The following is a 19,452-nucleotide window of genomic DNA, read 5'->3' as shown; positions in this document are numbered from 1 at the left end:
TCAATGACAGTGTATCCTCTTCCAGCAGAGTCAGAGAAGTGCAGAGAGGGATCAAGAGCAGTCTATTGCATGGAGAGCTAGACCCATGCACTCATTGTCAACATTCAGGCTCAAATCAGGAGTGTTTCACTGAGAAGATGACAGGCCGGGCATTGTTGCTCTGGAGTCCATGCTATCAAATCGGATATCCAGAATACCAGAGCTATCAAACACAGTGCTCAAGCCTTGCCTAAACTGCAACAGTGTAGACACAGCCGTAGGTAATCTGGGACCTCTTGTTGTTTTGCTCCTGCAGAGACCTCTGGCCTTTGGCCCACCTAGATTCATGCCCCAAGCGTAGAACAAAAGCCATACCTTGTCTTTTTATCGTGCAATGTTCAAAAAAAACCAAACAAACAAAAAAAAAAAACTAAAAGCAAAAACCTGGGCTTTGCTTCTTTGGCACAGAAAGATCAGTAACAGTGTCTGCTGTACCGAGGTAAGTTTCAGTTGAATTCACACAATCAGCAGAATTGTTTTTAAACATTTCTCGATAAGATCTGCTGAGCACCATGTAATAAAAATAAAGACAGACCAGACTTGACAGGTTTGCAATTAATTCTCCTCAGCTCTTATTTACATCTTTGATCCCGGCAGTCTTGCTTTTCAGAATGAGGAATACTGGCTCCCATTTGTTTCTCCTAACATAGCAAAATCCATAATGGGGCAGGTGTTTGCTACTCATTTCACTGACACAAGTATTATGTTTAATCAAAAGCTGAAGCAAGACAAAATGAATAAAACAAGATAAAGCAAAGCAAAGTCTGAAGCACTAGCCTATTCTCATCCCTTTACCTGTTAGCAGGGAGCAGCTGGGTAACAATCTCAAAAGAGTAAAATTTGTCTGCCTAGGACCAAACTATACATTGTATTGTCAAACTATCCCAGGGAAGCTCTGTAAAAGCATCTTATCATTCTTTTCAGCTCATGTTCTGTGGACCAGTATCTTTCCCTACGATTTTATTAAAGGCACTCTCCGATCCCATTCCAATATAAGCATGACATACCCAGAACATGTCACTCTTTCCAGTCACCCAGATGAGTTACTTCAAACAGGACAGCCATGAGTCTAGCATTAGGAGAATGCAAAGTCTGAAAAGTTTTGTGAACCAGCTGATGTCTTAACCTAGAAAGCTAACAGAGCTGTCTAGAAAAGGTAGGAATGACTAAACTTCAAAACAACTGCTGGACAACGCAATTGCAAAGAAAGGCAGCAACCCAAGGACCTGAAGCAGAAGCCCAGCCACGCTTGTCAAATGATGTCTTTGTAGCTGCACTGAGATTTGAGAAAATGTATTCTGAAAAACGGGATCTTCAGGCTTGAAAATGACCATAACTTGGGAGTTGCTTAGAATTTAACCAGGAGAATTGTTCAAGTCTTATTCAAGGCACAGCACTACCTGCGTAATTATTCCCGCTGGGGAATACATTGAGGGAACTTGTGTAGGTGTATTACATGAAACAGAAAAACAGAAGACTTTGCAACAGAGCAGCCCCTCCAATAGAAAGCCATTAATCTCCTCCCTTAATAAAATCACTTGCTGTTGCCTAAGAGAACAATTCCTTCTAACAACTCTTCCTCTAGGAAGAATGACTCCACATAGTTTTATGTGGTTTATATGATACATGAAAGCACTCAGCCTATCTGATACACACTTGGAATCTAGCATATGCCCTTCAAAGCTGAGACTCAGTCCTGCAAACTTATTCTATGCGAGAGAGCCAGGCCACCTCACTGCAGACAGCTGGACTGTGCCCTGAAGACAGCTGTATGATATCAAAAGCAACATCAGGGCCTTGTTCTCTTTCATCCAAGGTTGCTTTCTGGTATCATCTAAAGTTGGGCAAAAAATAGCAAGCATTTCAGCCTAGGATTTTGCCATCTTTGATACCTATAGCACATGTTATCCAAAAGCAGATTTTACCAGTCCCTAGAAAAACAACCATGCTTAACTTCTACCACTAAAGACAAAGCCTGTGAACATTGCTATTGACCAGAGTGGAACTATTTTCATCAGGCTGCGCTGCACTGAACATGAAACATTTGCACTCAAGGCCTACATAAGCTAATGTTGGAACAAATAGTTCCAAGAACTGAATATTCCCAATACAAGAGCAATTTTTCAAAAGCATAATTCACAGAAGACCCTCTGAAATCACATTGAAAATAAAATAAAAAAAAATCAGAAATAACCTTCAGGTTATGTTACAGTATATTGACATATACAACAAATTAAAACAGCTAATTCAGCTTACTCTTTCCACTGATAATTTTTTAATTAAGTCACTTATCTTTATCTACATATTTAAGAATTTAGATCTTTCATTATTCATCTCTTAAAGAAAATCAATGTTGTCCTTATTTGCTACAGCTCAAACAAGCAAGTAGTATAGCTAAGATAAGACAGCCTAATAGAAAAATAATTCATTAACTTTATTAACAAGTCCTAATAAAATGCTGTTGGGCAGATTCTTACACTCCTAGAAGTCTGAATTATGAACCAAAAGCTTAATGATAATCAGTTTGACTAAAATACACTTACTGGATTTCTTTAAAAAAAATGTAGAAGTAAAAATGGAAATGGGGAGCGAAATATTAAAAGTGTTCAATTAAATATTGTAGAGAGTTCATCCCCAATACTGAATTTTAGTATAAAAACCACTATCAAAAAGCTTAATAGTATGAATTAAGAGACTGAATTAAGAGATTGTGAGCTAATCTATAGCACTGGTTAGATATAGCACAGGTGCCTATGCACTATACAGTTTTGAAATATTTGCACATCAAAATAGGCTCTGGTTTTACACTTGGGATCCTAAAGCTTTATAAAAGACACTGTGAAAAGAGTAAACTTTGAATCTCAATTTCTTCAGGAAGCAGACTTTTTCTAGTCATCTTAAGTGTCCTTTTCTTCTCAGGGTGACCTTAACTTTCGGATTTGTAAAATGGTTTCCCCTTTTGTTCAATCCTACTGTGTAATAAATTTTAAAAATGACTATTTATCTTCTTTAATATATTAGTCATATGTAGCAGGAGAAGCCTCTTTGGGAATTTTTTCTATCGAGTTTGCTCAAGCTTAAGTCAATGCTGATTTAGAAAAAATAACTTACGTTTAGTAACAAACAATCATGAATATATTTATTGGAATAACATCTTTCCATTCTCCTTCTGCAACATGTTTAGTTTATCAGTTGCATCACTATCGATATATACTTGCAGTGACCAAGGCAAACTGAAAATGATGCTTTTACATTGCCCATCTTATTACACTTTTACAAGCTTGATTCAGTGACATTTGGAAAACAAATAGGTCTGATGGTTCTGGAAAATTTAAAGAAATGCGAATTAACTGGGCAGGTATAAGTTATGTTTATTTGTGAAAAGTGAGAATCAGTACATTGTTCAAAAACTGTGCCTATTGCAAAAGTTGTATTAAATCAAATTTAAATGTCTTTAGATTTTGCCTTGCTAATCATGACCTCAGCTGCTTACACCATGTAATGACAATAATGAATAAACATGCTGTGCTTATGAAGAACTAGAACTTAACAAGCTGATCAATTGTTAATTCTATAAAGCGACTAAAACGTGTCTCTACTATCAATAAGTAAATCAGCTTCTATTTGTGGGACTAATGCACCTTGTATATATCCTCCAGCTATCCTGCCATTCTCTATAATAATGTAATTATCAGTTTGGCCATATTTAAGTACAACCTGAACAAGATTTTTTTTTGTCTTGAGGGTGGGAAAATAGAAAGAAAATTTGTTTTGATATTTAAAGAGAGACACTATATTTGTTTGGAGGATGAAAATCTTCCATTTGCCCTCCAATTAGTAATATGCATTTATTCATTTGAAAACCAATTATTTTACAATATTGTTCTTAAATCTCACAGGCTATTTTCAGGCAATCATCCCAGTGAGGAAGGCAGTCCTTTTATTATTAAAGCCCTCTTGGTCTAAGTCTTTCTAACAATGAATTTAAACAAAAGACAATACTCATTAACTGTAACATAAGATGTTACTTCTGTAGAAAAATGCATTTAAAACAAGATCAGTTTGGCTCTATTCAGTCTTTTCTTCTTAGAAGAAGAAAACATAGAAGATCTATCAAATTTTCAGCCACAATACAATGATATATATTCCAAATATGCTAATTACAAATAGCTACCACTCTCATTTCCAAGAGTGATTTACCATTAATAGTTTATTTATCATTTAAGATTCTGTTAGCAAAGAGGAATATGTAACACATGCAAAAACACGGGGAAAAACTCAGAGTTGTGCTGAAAGTACCCAATTTCCTTCTGGTTTCTGCAGCTACCTGTTCATCGACTTAACAATGCAACTCATTTCAGTCTGGGGTGTAACTAGAGATCAAACATAACCTGAAATGCATGATAGGTGAATGATGCACACTGACAGGATGAATAAATGTATTTAATGTTGCGGCACCTTTTTCAGAGTTACAAAGAGTAATTATTCTTAGAGGTTTGAGACTTCTATGTCTGTTCTATTGTTAAACCTAAATATGTATCCCAAAAATACATTAGAAACATCTACAGGAAAGAAATGTTCTGGAGAGAAATGCTATTAAGTATGTAGATAAGCTCAGTATTTATTAATTTCTAACGCTTAACAAACCAAATGAACCTATTCTTTTCTCAGATAGAACACGACATTAATTCTGCCAGAAACTGCCTCCCTTCACCTCAGATGCATCCCTCCATGTCAATTTGATATAGAAATGCAGGGAGAACCTCTTCTTTGACAGAATCCTCTCTCAAAGTAAGAGGATCAGTGCAGGTTTTTAAAAGTCACTTTTTATAATAAAGTGCTGTTCTTTTAGTGGCCCCTAAAAAGAAACATCTATAACTAAACAAAGGCCGAATAGATTGTTTAGCAGCATGCCAAAAGATGCGGGAATAGCTTAGTATGGAAATAGTTATTCTGCTCTTTCTCCCTTCAGCCCCAGGTAACCTTGTAAACCCTGTAAACCCTATAACTGGTAAATATTTTCACAGTGAAACTGCTATTCCAGGAGTACATTTCAGCTAAGCAAGCCCATGTCAAATACTCTCTTATGTTCTCCCAAATAATGGATATTAATTCAAGGGTTCAGAGGCACTGTTTGACTCACTGATATAACAGGAATGTATACATGACACTCCCTCTATATTCAACAGAACTATTAATCCTTTTCAGATTCAAATGAGCTATTTTATGCACAAGTTTGTTCAGTGGTGTAGACATGTGTTTGGTGAAAATTTTGCAGCACTTGACTTCTAACTGTGGTGCGTCACAGTCATTAAACTGACAGTACTCAGTACAAATGGTAATGCAGTCAACATAAGCCCACCAGACCATCAGGATCAGTCTTTTGCAGCTATCTGTTCTCATGCTGCACCAACTCCAGTGAAATCAGTAAAATACTTATAAAGTGAGGTACAGTTGCATGAACTGTATGTAAACAGGAAAAGGAGTTTTAGCCTGATAATAACAATGTAGGCTGACCATCATTTCCCAGCATTAAGCTCACTGGCTCACTAAATCCCAGTATTCCTTGGGAAAAAAAGCAACTGACTATGGGCACAGAGCTTGGTTTCAAAATGGATCAGCCACAACATCCTGAGTCTGCACAGCAATACAAGTATGGCTGGTGAAGTAATTATCCTATTTTCTCTTTCACGAAAAAAGGTGGAATGAACTTGTGAATCTTCTTCCCCATATGCTTGATGAGAGACAATCCGGGGAGCAATTTGTCTGAGTAACATGAGGGAAGGCTCAGCCAATTTCCCTCAAGAGCTGATATATGTGGTGTGCAGATGGCAGTGGAAGAGAGTTGCTGGGCATCACTAAGATTTCCTTCACACTCAATCATATTTTCTAGGAACAGGGCAACCAGATATCCCCAAAATAGCCCTGACATTGCCACTCTCCCTGGCAATGGCAGCAAGAGGACATAACAGTGAAGGAGAAGAGATGACTCTTCCTTCCCTCCTTATAAACACCTGCATCGGGCATTTGTCAGGAAATTGGAGGGAAACGTCCAAGGAGTCCAAAGCTTGCAGGCTGCCTAAATAACTGGGAAGGAGGAGAACCAGCAATTACAGCTTCTCCATTTCCTTTTTAGAATCATAAGGAAGTAAGAATCCCAAAGACTAATTCAAGTACAGCTATTTAACCCCACAGCTTTTGTCCAAAAGCATACTTCTGTTAAAGACATCAACCACATTTGCTTTATAGTTTAAATAAAACAAAAAGTTTCATTCAGGACTCTTAAGTGAAATAAATTTTGCTAGAAAATTATAACACTGATGCATTATATTCATTTCTAAAGCAAGACATTCCTCTTCCTGTCTCTGACGTTATTAGCATGTTACAGTGGCTTAAATTAAAAAGGAAGCATTTATTTTATCACCCTGATATCAGCTCACTGCAATATAACATTTCTGAAACAAGAAAATATCACAGCTTAGCATCGTAAATTCAATACTGCAACAAGATAAATCCTTCCTATTAATGTAAACCACTGTACTTCACAATGTATCTGCAACTGCAGTGTACTTCTATTTGCTGATCAAACTATCATAAACACACATAATTCTCATTGACTAATGGAAGCAGCAAAGATATCCAAGGGTAACTATATATCCTCCAGAATGAAAACAGCCACAGCCTAGTCCTTCAAACAGATTCACTCATGCAGGGATGTTCCCGCTTACGGCTGACAATATAAAACACCATAGCCTACACAACTGGAGTGTAGATAACACAGCAAATTACATCGAAGTATAGTCACTCCTTAATTGCATATGCACAGAGCAGACACTGGAAACCTCTATTAACTCTTAAAACATATAAATCCCAGAGGTCACATATGAAAGTTTACGTCCCTTATCAATTAGGAAGTTTCAAAATTTTCACAGAATATCTGAAATCATACTGAAATAACTCAGGAAAGAGAAATTCATTTAATTTTGGTGCCAAAAAAAAAAAAAAAAAAAAAAACAAAAACAAAAACCCTAACCATTCAACGCTGTTATGTCTTCCTGCAGCAACTAAATTTTCTCCTTTCTCCCTTCACTCTCAGATTAACACTCTGAAACTTGTGCCAAATGGGAATTTGGCACACAGTTTGGAAAAATGCAAACACATGAACTAATAATCTGAATTATGCAAATATGAACCTGAGATTTGTAATTTGTTTTTAAAAGCTAAAACTCGTATTGACTGATTTATCTATCTATATCCGAGCCTAACTCAGACAAGTCTAACTTAGTTAGATTTTCTCTTCCATGTTGCAAACTACAGAAAGCCCTATGAATGCTTTAAGAACTAAAATATCAGAGTCCTGCTCTCTCCTTTTGCAGGGTTAGTTGCCTGCAGAATTAGCAGGTCTAGGCTGACTCTGAATAGTATCATATCCTTCAGCTCAGAAGGATATAATGCATGACCAAGACATGTCCTGCAGGTGGCAGCTTGGAAAAAGAAAGGGGCCAGGGCTCTGCACTGAGGGTTTTGGGACTAAGTTCTTTAATCAGACTTTTACTATCATCTAGTACAGAGGCTTGAGGTGCTCCTACTTCACATTCATCCTACTTGTAGTATCCCACAGCACCTGACTTGTATCACACCTGTCATTATAAAGGTAGGAGAGAGAGAACTTGTACTGATGTTGTATAGAGGGAAATACCTTCCCAGGAGGAATGTCTGACCCAACAAGAGCTTTTGTTCCACAGATGTTCCCTTTGAAGTGTAACCAAAATTAAAGCACAACAGAAGGGACAATAAAATAATAGGTCACCTTTGGGGTGACTCAGATATGATGCTACTTTCATTCATTTGAGCTTTGCTCTGGCATAGCTGTACCAACTTGAAGAGAATCAGCCTGTCAGCTCACAATCTTCTCAAAATAATCACTAACAAATAAAATAGAGCAAAATTGGTGAAATCCACCGTCTTTGTTTCCTCCCTATAAGCCTTTTTAGACTAGCAAAGAAACCAGGCTTTTTTGTGGCAGAACCCAGTAGAAATCTCCATAGCTTGCAAGTATTCGGGATGCTTTGCAACTGACAGCCAGCATTGCTCTGCCTAACCTCGGGTGAAAGTGTGCAGTGATCTTCTGATCTTGGCAATGGCTTCAAAACAACTGCTTGCCTGATGGTTATCAAATTTTTAGAAAGGAAAATGAGATGCTGAGAGAATGTTCCTCCTAGACCTTGAGAGGAGGCGAGGAGTCCCGAGGCCATAAACTGTGAGAATAAGACATGGAAAATCCCTTACCTTGAATGAAAAGCATACATATAGGACAGTTCTTTATCCTGAATATGCTTCCAAAACCCAGGATAAAACAGTACCCTGAAGACTTTCCTCAGGCCACTGGAATGAGGCTCAGCGCTCCAAGGCATCTTGCTGCTCCATCTTAGCATTCATATTGATAGCAAGTTAAAAAGAATAAAATATTTGTCTTAGAACATCATATTAAAGATTGACATTCCAAACAAAACAACTTCTTCCACTCATCAAATCAATGAAATTAAGTTTAGTTCTAGACTAAGGATTTGATTTTTCATTGGCCAACAGAGCTAACTGGTATTGCAAGAAATCAGTATTTTCATGACTCTATAGGAAGTTTTACTCTCCTGAGAATTAACCACTTTTCAACAAATATCTTAGTGTTTGCCTCATAAATATACATTATTTATAACACTTGAGCAATGCTAGCCAAATTCTGTGCTTTTCATTCAAAGCCTAGTCCTAAATCAGGCAGTTTGCCGTGAGAGAGGATAGCAGGTGTTGGCTTTAGATTAATAAGAGATTGGCATGGGGAGACCAAGAGCTGCTTTAAACAAATACCACTGACTGGTTGCCAGTTCAGATCTAATCCAGACCAGGCATATCTGAAAGGCAATATCGGGTAATGCTGGCACACTGAGGCGTGTGACCAGAACTGGTGGTCTTAATCCAGTTCTTAGCAATTTATATAAATCTCAGGGAAGTCAACAGGATTTTTTTTTTTTTTTTTTTTTTTTTTTTGGTGCAAATTATGCCTTATCCTGGAATTACTGGGGCAACCTTCTAGGCGGCTGAGCAAAGGGGCCATGGACTAAGTGGGCATGGACTCAGACTATCTCTGCACCCCAACAAGACAGAAAGTTCTTCAGTATTAGTCTTAAATCTATCACCAAGCCTCTTGCATAATTTTGCATGTGTTTTTGATCAATAATTAGGAGCTTTCAACTGTCAGAGTATACCAAGTGTGTACCTTCCAAAAGCATTCAAGTCACTAAAAAAAAAAGAATAGTAAACATTGGTATGAAAGTAAAGGCAAAAAAATCTGCTACAGTATTATCTAAACATAAGATAGTAAGTAACAGCATTAAAAAAAAAATCTGTATCAGACAGATGAAAATCATTAAGGTCTCTAGAGACCCTCTCTCTCTGCAGTAACCTGTCTCATTTCCTAGCTGTTAAAAATATGCCACAGGATATCAAAAGATGGTAACATTCTTCTAATTTTAATATTTCTCTAATCCAATAACAGGTTGTTTACTGCTTTCTAATTTAAAGGTAATTCATTAGATGTATCCTGTCACGTCTTATTGGCATCTAAGGCGTAAGAATCATGCACACCTCTGAGGCATGTCAATCGTACTGATAATATTTTACATGGTTCCCTTAATATAAATGGCTATCAATGGCAAATGGCACTGATACGGGAGTGCAGGCATGTGTATATGTGTGTGCATGTGTGCGTGTATACACATACAAATTGCAAATCAAAAACATTAAACACCCCGAGGACTGAACTCTGGACCCCCAAAATTGTGTTCAATAGTAAGTGCCTCGACGAACATGAAAAAAATACTTAAGCCAAGGTTATCTGTGTGCAAAGAATATTTCGGATACTGACTGAAAGCTTCACATGCAGCCTGCACTGAAGCTCACCCCCCCTCATTGATCTGCATGAGACTATTGCAAAATGATGAAGTTTAAGGGAACATCAGACAGGAGAGGCAGCCTGAACTTAGAAATGTCCATTTCAGGAGCCAGCTCCTGTTTGGAAACATCTGCCGTGATTCTGCAAAAGTTACCAACGCCAGCTGAGTAACGCTACAGCGGTGTAGGAGAAACTGAGGCCAAGGGTGTCAAACCTTCTAGACCCTGGTAACGTGGAGGCACCTGGCTGTACAGCTTCGCTCCCCGCTCCACTGACACAGAATGTGTGTCTGCCTCCACTTGAACATCTCTACTCTGAGCAAGAAAGCAAAAGAGGCAATTTATAACAGGTAAATCCACTGTGTGCTCAAACACTCTGCTCAGATGGCTTTCCTGCAAAAAAGGCTAAGAACTCTTTGGCTGTTTGTATTCTGCCAGCAACAAACTCAGTCACATTGTATCTATTGTATCAAGGAGCTAATGTGTCTGTTTTCAATAATCTCTTACCAATAAAGGTAATCTTTGATCAGCCAGACTAAACATATGCATGTGGCTATTTAACGAACTACGCCTGTCTTGCAGACGTGGAAGGAAGGAAGGCACAAGACTGAGAATGAAACCATGTTAGGAATCCACCCCATTTCTCCAAACTTGTGCTATTCCTTAGGAGCATGGCAGGATCACCACATCAGTTCGGAAAACAGTTTGGGTCAGTATGTGTCCAAAACCATCACCTCATTGGCTGTCGATGATGTCATGCCCATGCATTAGTCCCCAGTGACTGCAGGTTTAACATCACACGTATCACCATATCATCTACATAAAGACGGTGAGTCTTAGAGGAAATTACTGGAGCAGAGAATAAAGCAACTTGTTGAAGCAGGCAGAGTAGCATCTCTTAAATGATTATTTCCAGCCTCTGTTTTCAAAGTGAAGTTGGAGGGGTCTGGAAATAAAACATGCCACACTGAAAGGAGTGGGTATTGTTATAGCTCTATTTTAAACAAAGTGTATTTTCAAGATCTCCAACTGAAAAAAGCTGAAAGTGCTAATAGGAAGAAACCAACTGATCTAGGAAATAGAAGTATTTCAGGAGCTATAAAATCGGTAGGTGAGATTAAAACATTTAGAGAAAAAAAAGACAAAAGTTAAAAAGTAAGAATGATATCTGTAAAAGAAGCTTATCCAATTGTTAGTGACTTCCTTATCACTAGAATCACTCGAATAACTATGACAGTAAATTAATTACTTACACACACACACTAACGCATACGTATATTTAAATAATACAAATACCTGAAGTGGTGCAGATTGGCACTCTCACAGTCTCACTCACAATGCCAGAGCTTGCCCACCCCTAGGGCTTCACAAAAGATGTACTTAAGAGTGCAAAAATCCCAGAGTCTTCTAGCAAGGAGGATCTGCCTGGTGCCTCTGAGTGGAGGGCAGCCTGCCAGATCCTGATGGCTACTCGGGGAACAGATAAGTCACTATTACTCACCACACTCCTGGTAACTGCGCTCCTAAATGCAAGTTACCACACGGATTAAGCGGTGCTTTTTCCCAGCGCGGCTGCCTCCCCTTCGCATGCATCACCCCTCCAGCCCGCCTGGGACGGCAGACCCTGGCAGCGATATGCAGCACCAAGCACCGGCTGGGTTAGCCCTGGGATCTGCAGCCAGGCAAGCCCCAGCTCGGCAGCCGGAGCCTGCGCCTCCTGGCGCCCCAGCCCCAATTTGCTCCCTGGGTACCGCGTACCTGGCCGCTGTCTCGTCCAAGGAGGGGCTGTGCTAAAGCGCAACGAAGGCAGGAGCAACCGTGTCAGCTTGCGGGGCAGCCACTTGCTTCAGCGCTGTGCAGGAAGAGGGGGGGAAATCATCTAGCTGGAGACCAGGGAGCGCGCCTGGATTTCAAGCTGCGACGTAGATGCTCCGCACATACTCCCGCCCGTAGCGGCGCATCGCCCAAAGTGGCTTTAGAGGTCCCCTCCCACTCCTCCTCTTCAGAGGCAGGAGGAGGCAGCACAGTCTTACAGCTTTTATTTCTCTTCCACCCCTGTGGGGCTCCCTGGTCCCTCCCTTCACTTTTCCTCTAGTGCACGAGTCCACCGTGCACATTAAGTAAAAAACTGTTTCCACCAAGTGCCCTCTTCTGCACTCCAGCAATGTCCCTGGAGTCCTGAGCAGTGAGGATGCTGCAGGGAAAGATTGCACTGCTTTCGGAGGCAGAGCTGCACACGCTGCTCAGCCCGGGCTTTTAACCGCCTGGCAGAGCCCTGACCTTATTTTAGTATTAGAGAGTGGTCGCTGCTCAGCCAGGGGAAGGGAAAGGAAATGTTTCTTCAGCACACAACTGATCTGTAGTTCACAGCATCTTTTGGGGACAGCCGTGACATACAAAAGGGTGCAGAGGGTCAGGGCCAAAACCTCCCACCCCTCTTCTCATCATATGTCTGGTCACTACTGCACCATATACCACAACCCTGCACATTATCAATAAATTATCACATTCAGAAATTCAATTTAAATGGAAGAAGTGAAAGATCATCTTTCACTGACCACAAACCTAGGGTCATTTGGATAGGCTTTCCAGCAGCCACTGGGAAATAGATTTTGTTTCTTGCTCTGTCACTGACCTTCTGTACCACCTTCGTCAACTCACTTTACACCTTCGATTTTCCCTGCAGCTCTGTTGTATGCTGAGAGTGTGGTGCCCAGCTATTTGTTTCAGTAGGAGTAAGGCACTTAAACATCTATAGCTATGAACCTCACTTCTGTGAGGAAGGGAGCTGTCTCACACTAAGTGGCTGTAGAGCTCGCAGTGTAACAGTAGTCTGATCTTGGCTACGCTCCCCAAGTGCTGTTGCAATACAAATTACCACCACCATCTAGGACACACTTCCCTTGAATCGAAAGAACCACTTAAAATACTCTTTGTGGAAGAGGGCAGTCTGCTTTTTATCATAGGGAATCACTCTTCAACTACTCATTTGGAATTTCATGTTGTTTTTCAAGTTGGCCGTGTGCAGCTTTTCTAGCGCGCACCTGAAAAACACCAAAAATCACAGTAGCTTTTATACTACAGTTCACTGTGAATTAATAATACAATAACAAACTCTTACATCTTGGATAAATTGTTTAACATGAGCATGAAGGACCCCTAGATCTCCCTGAGGCTTGGTGATGCCCCTTTAGTCAACAGGAATTTCAGTACAAATCAAAATAGGAGGGGAACAAGACCACAGCATCACATCACATTTCTCCAATTCATTTCTTAAATATGGAGCTATTGCTCTCTTACATAGTGCTCCTGATAGCTCACCAGTCTTTGCTCCAGACCTCTATCAAGTCTAGAAAAGGAGACATCTGGGAAGTGCTGTTTTGCTTGGTATCATTTGAAGTCTAGTTTAACAGAATCAAGCTGGGTATCACTCCCTCCCATGCAAAACTGGGGCTGGGAAATCTCCCACGCTGAAGGTTTTTAACCTCATTTTCTCCAAAAGGGAGACTTACAGGCCACTCCCTTTCCATCTGCCTGGTCCCCTTCTAATAACTTTCGAGTGAACCAGTGAATTTCATCTGCACTGGAGAACGTGCATCAGAGAACGTGTTTGTATGAAGGTCTAAAAAGATGACAGTCTTACCGGCAAACACCAAAGCTGGTCAGGGAGGACAGAGATCGCTGACTAAAATAAGGGAAAGGAAATTATCTACTCACTGCTTACCTACTAGAGAAGCAGCACTCCCATGGCCAACACCATCCTAATGGCTGAACGACACGGATGCCGACCTGAGCTGGCAGAGTGGTGGCAGAGGAAGGAAGGCACTCCAAGCTTGCAGAAGGGCTTGTGAGAAGCAGACCTGGGGACAAGGGGAGAACTGGCTCTGCTGGTGGGAAAGAGAAAGATTTAGAAGACAAGGGACACAAATCAGCAGGAAAAAGGTCTATTTTTGCTGCCTGGGGAACAATTTGTTGAGAACAGGCTAGACAGGACATCAGACGGAGATTACATAGGATCAACAAACCCCCGGCACCTGTGGACTGAGCAGTTTTCTTGCCATGGGTGCTGTTACAGCTGGGCTATTGAGCCATTTGAGACATGAGCTCACTGCTTGCCCTGACCTGGTGCTATCACACGCTCATGTTTCCCTCCCCAGCCGTCTCCGTCTTAGGCCAGGCTCAGAGACTCAGTTTTCCCATCCAGACAATGGAGAGAGCCACAGTTCTTGCACAGGGATGCTGTCAAAATGAATTAAGTGATGTCCAAAGAGTACTTTGAAATGCAGATACTATGCTTACCAGTTTTAATGCCTCCAAAGCGGTCTCTAGATATCTCTAAATCCTCAAGATATCCCCCGATCAATTCCTGTTTTACCAATGAGGAAGCAAGGCAGAGGGAAGCGTGCTTTCGCTCATCTCTTATTTCTGGTTCTGGGGGTTTCCCTGACCTTGCCATGGTTCGGGCTCTGTGACTAAGTCACATCCAAAGATGCGTTTTGGTGGCAGGGCGGAACGAGTGTCGCGCACACAGCATACATCCACGCCTGATTTCTGCCTCCCCCTTAAAGCTATTTCCTCTGAAGGGCTAGGGCCTGGGTATGAGCTCCTCTTCCCTCCTGCACCCCGTTATTACACTCCAGCATTTCTGGCATCTGCTGTGCCTTGCAGGGTGCTCTCAGCAAAGCATGGGAATTGCGGATCATGGGGCTGGGCTAAGTCATTCCCCGAATTTTCCTTGCCTTAGTAGGTGTACTGGGAAAGAGCAGGACACAGGAGTTTCTAGTCCCCAGGCCTGTGATCAAATTATCTCTCCCTCTGTCACACATCCTAATCATCACAGCTGGCGGTCATGCCAACAATATTAACGTGGCTGAGTAGCTTTCAGTTTTGCAATTAGCAAGGTTTTCTGCTTCTCTCAAATAAAAAATTGGCTTGTACTACTTAACAGTGTATACGCAACACAGATGCATTCAGGCCCATGTTACATGGACCGACATTTTAAGTGCTGTATATATTTTAAATCTTTTGAAGATTAGCATAGTTACAAAGCTCATTATTTCTAAATGTGTTTATCCTTTCTCTCTCTCTCTCCTTTTTTTTTTTTTTTTTTTGTTTGCAAAATTAGGCAATGCCCAGTTTAAATAAACAGCTATTGTACAATTAAACATTGATTAAAGAAAGGAATTCCATTTAAATTATTAAGTGGTAAGATAAAAAGCATCCCTTCTCTTTTGTACGCTACTTTATTCAGAAGTCAAACTTCTGTAGTCTCACTGAATGCTAATGAATAGCATAATAACGCACAAGGGCAAGAGGGGGCTGAGTAATTAAAAACAGAGGCCAGAAATCAAAGGGCTTGAAATATACCTACCAAAATAATTCAATTATACATTAGAAACCTGGGATAATGAAGACATGTCCCTCAGTTTCATTCATCGTCATGCCCCCAGTTTAATATCTATACTGGTTTGCTGTGTATAGGAAGCACCAAGTGGGACTCTCATGTACAATGCTTCAGATGAGGAGACAAAAGCAACGTGCGCGCAGGTCCCATCCTCATCACGCTGCCCTTTGGAAATGGCTACACTTGAATGAGTAGATTCTCAGTTAAACTGATTTATGGAACTATTTTTAGGTACATGCTATTTCTGCAGTGGTTGTATATTCCTTTTCTCTGTAGCGTTACAATTAATTAATAAAAATCTCCACACCCACCATTTCAGCTTCTTCATCCATCCATCCATCTCCCGTCACTCTCCTTGGCTTTGCCTCTTCGCATGACTTCATGATTTGCCCTGGAAAGTCTGGAAAGACTTTGTGAAGCAATCCAGTAAGTAGGTTCATTAGACAACCAGTGCATTTAGCTGAGGTGGCACCACAAACCTCCGAAGTCTTCCCCCATCACAGGATCTGGCCCAGAAAATCATGACATAGCTCTGCAACACGTCCCCTCCGACGGGGTGCAGGAGTCCCTGCATCGCTCCCGGTCCTCACCGCGGCACAAGGGGAACTGTGTGTTGCAAGCCAATTCCAGTGCCACGGGGCAGACCGAGGAAAAGACCCTGTTTGGTACTTTTGGAGGTTGAAGGAGGATCCATGTGATTTTGTCTTGTGCCATCTTGATGCAGTAAGCAATGATAAAACATAGTCCTGTAGGAGGCTGGTAACCACTCCACTATGAAAAGGAATGGGAGAGGTGAAAACCAGTTCCTGTCTCGGAAAGGACAGCACGGCTGCTTAGAAAGTTTGCGGATGCACAAGCTGTTCCCCTCTCTTTGGGCACGTAATTAAGGCAACAATGAGCAAAAACTGTTGGTAATATCCATGGGCAGGAATTTCAGCAAAACCAATACTCAATTTTGTAGCAGCTTCCTGGGAAATCACAGTCCGATTGTGTCATTGGAATTTTTAAAGGTTCAAGCACAAAGACTACTAGCTGTCTCTAACAAGCACAGAAGTCAAACAAAATACTGCTGTATTTCACAAGCAAAGAGGAGCCTGTAGGTTGACACAGGCCAAAACATTAAACAATAAAAAAAGGGAAAGAAGAGTCTCAGGCCAAGTTTTCCTAAACTAGAGGCCTTAATTAAGATGAAGGTTATGACTTCAGCAGATGGGTACCATTTAGTAAAGTCCCAGCTACTACTGAGATTTGTAGCATCTTCAATTTAAAACTAAACAAAACACATTAAAAGAGAGAGAGAGAGAGCAGCAAACGTGGCTGTCTCAAACTTCCTGCAGCCCTTCCAGCTATACGTTCCTAAATCAGACTTTGAGGTGATTCACCGTCTCAGAAAGAAGCTCTACATTCACTTGTTAAAAAGCAGATCATTAAAAAAACTAACCAGACTAGGATGCGAGCCGGAGCAGTGCTTGCTAAGGGGGAGAGGGAAACCTACAGGTTGCCGGCTACATTTCTTCCATTTTTTCTAACACGGAATTCTTTGGTTTTTTTAAGACAAGAAGACACTGTGGTAACACATTTCTTGATTTTCCAGAGGAACTGATTGAAAGGGGGGAGCTGTATCCAAAGGCAGAGCCTGAGTGGCGCGGGAGCCCCTGCGTTCAGTATTCGGTCCCCAAGTTGTGTGATGAAATCCTCTAACAGATACCTTAGTGGCATGCGTTTGGAGAAACAGGCTGGAGCAGTAATTCTAACAGGACAAGTCAGCTGTAATGAATATCTTTCCCCAGCACAGATGGGGCCTCCCTTTGCTCGCATGCATAGCTGCTCTGACTTCCTATGGGGTACGCTGAGACGAGAGCAAGTAGCTCCAGCCTCTCATATTTACCTGCCTTAAACAATATACAGGCCATCAATAAATGAACTTCATTTTCTTAAATATGCAATTACATGGAATAGATTGTAGAAGTGGCAAAAACAAGAACAGCTCCACAAACACTCTGATTTCTAGCGGTATAAGATCAAAGTGGTACAGTTGCTCATTTACGGCTCAAAGCTGTGTTATTTTTCTTAACGCCGGCTGTATTGCTAGTCAGCTGAACTCTGTAAAGCAAAAGTATCATGCTATCTTGATATTCCTTCCACAATAAATAAGGATTTACAAAGGAGGGGGGAAAAAATCTCCCTTCCCCTCCCTCTTTCGATTCATTAAGTTCAACTGTGATAACCAGTGAGGCATACAGGAAAGGGTTAGGTATCTCTGCCTCTGAATATTTAATTCAGGTCTAAATGTAATGCACAGCATCCTTATACCCTTGGGAGTTCAGTAGCCGATATGCCAGTGAATATAACCTGACAATAGTGATATTTTCTGCACTTTGGAGGCATGAGTGACATTTGCTCACCACATATGTTGCATCGGATGCTGAGGTCTACACTTGTGAGAAATTAATCAGAATCCATCTGTTTCCTTCTCATCTGGACAATTTCATTACAACTTAACCAAAGATTAGAGGATTCTCATATCTGTGCCGTCCACCCCCACCCCAGTTCTGGGGCTTCTATAATGAATGATTAAAGCTGCTTAGTTTAAGTAAGGTCAGAAACAATCTTCCTTCCTGTAGGGAGAGGCATAATTCTCATGAGCTGGGTCCAAAATCTGTTCTAAATTACAAGCAGGTAAATCCAGAATATCTCTACTGAAACAAACGGGGTTTAGATTTATCACGGAGCACAACTGGTGCATGTCCCCGGTGGCTAATTTTGGTTTGCGTTAGACTCGAGAGGCGACAAAGATGCTCATTCTAGGTCCTCCGATCCATTTTCATTTACTTGTCTGAGAGGTGAGCAAAGGGATGGCACAGCCTTTCTCCAGCACTAGTAGATACTGTGCTACTATTGGGAAAAAGAGATCGGTGGGAATCTGGTAGCCGATTGCTAGGTAACAGTTGTAGCCAAGCCTGCTAACATAAGGTTTTCTGAATGACAAGGAAGCCAAATCTACGAACCCAAAAGTGAGATTTCCATTACAGCAGCTATCGACAGCGAGAAACCACCTGGGAAAGCTCGGCGGCGAGGGGGATGTGCGCCTCTGATAAACAGGGGCTGACGGACAGCTGCAGCACCCAGGGTCTGAACGCCAGGAAAGCGAAACCTGGGAAACAAAGAAATCAGGGATGGGAGCTCGATGCTGCCACGTCGTGCTGCCAACCCAGAGCGCTCGAGTCCTGTACCTGTGGGCAGCTCACAGGCCCCCAGCAAAAAGAGATACGTGGACACATGAGGTTTTCCACTGGCTCCAGCACGGCTTCTCGCTCCTTCGAGGTGCAGCTGGAAACAAAACACTTTGTGGCTTGAGGTCCAGGTGGTGGAAAGCAGGCACAGCCCCACCAGTGCCGAGCCAGCATCCCGACCCCAGCAGCGGCAGCAGGGCTTCCCTCCAGATACTAGCACGTATCTCCTGGCACTGGAGCATCGTCAGGGCGAGCCCCCAAGTCCACCTGCATCGGTGGTGGGAAAGGAAGGAGCGATCAAACAAAGCGAGGCAGGACCTGCCACAAAGAGGCAACAGGTCAAAACAGCACAATTTGTTTGCAAGCCAAGGAAATTCGTCCACTAGCAGAAAGGTGGGAGTAGAAAGGCAGAAGCAATCTGCAAAGTCAAAATGAGCCGGAGAGAGGGAGCCACAAGCAGCTCCCTGACCGTGGCCGGCACCTTGCTCCTTCCCCAGCTCTCACCACTATTACTCCAGCTGATTTGCACATACTCGGTAGTTATTTTTGAAAGAGAGGTGCATTCAGATCAGGCTGTCCCTGCCTGTCTTTTCAATCATGAGTCACTTGATCAGATGCTTTTTTGCTGTAGTGTAACCACATGACACCAGGGCTTTGAGCAGGACCTATATCCAAGCTCCAGCACTGGTATTTCCTTGCCGGAGAGCTATTGACACACTGGGAGATAGCTATAAAAGAAGAGAAAGATCTTGCATAAATTAGCTTGCTCTATTTATAGACATGGAGAACAGTCTATCCATGGGACCATCTGCTAATCTATGTCCCTTGGCA

The 19,452-nt window shown here is 41.6% G+C and overlaps 1 protein-coding gene across 6 annotated transcripts in view; it reads right to left on the bottom strand.

Moving 5' to 3' along the window:
• TAFA4 (TAFA chemokine like family member 4) overlaps positions 1-11,941 on the bottom strand; it is an 80,226-nt gene extending 68,285 nt beyond the window's left edge. For 4 of the 6 annotated variants that reach the window (XM_062585509.1, XM_062585504.1, XM_062585505.1 and 1 more), the window contains exon 1: positions 11,743-11,941. The gene's annotated coding sequence lies outside the window, so the exon portion shown is untranslated. Of the gene's footprint in view, positions 1-8,328; positions 8,410-11,742 lie in introns of those variants that run through there. The other 2 variants (XM_062585506.1, XM_062585507.1) reach the window with 2 other exon arrangements.
• Between the last annotated feature and the right edge of the window lie 7,511 nt (positions 11,942-19,452).

This window comes from Rhea pennata, chromosome 12, assembly GCF_028389875.1.
Source record: "Rhea pennata isolate bPtePen1 chromosome 12, bPtePen1.pri, whole genome shotgun sequence".
Lineage (NCBI taxonomy): Eukaryota > Metazoa > Chordata > Aves > Rheiformes > Rheidae > Rhea > Rhea pennata.
This window is presented reverse-complemented; position numbering and strand designations above follow the sequence as displayed.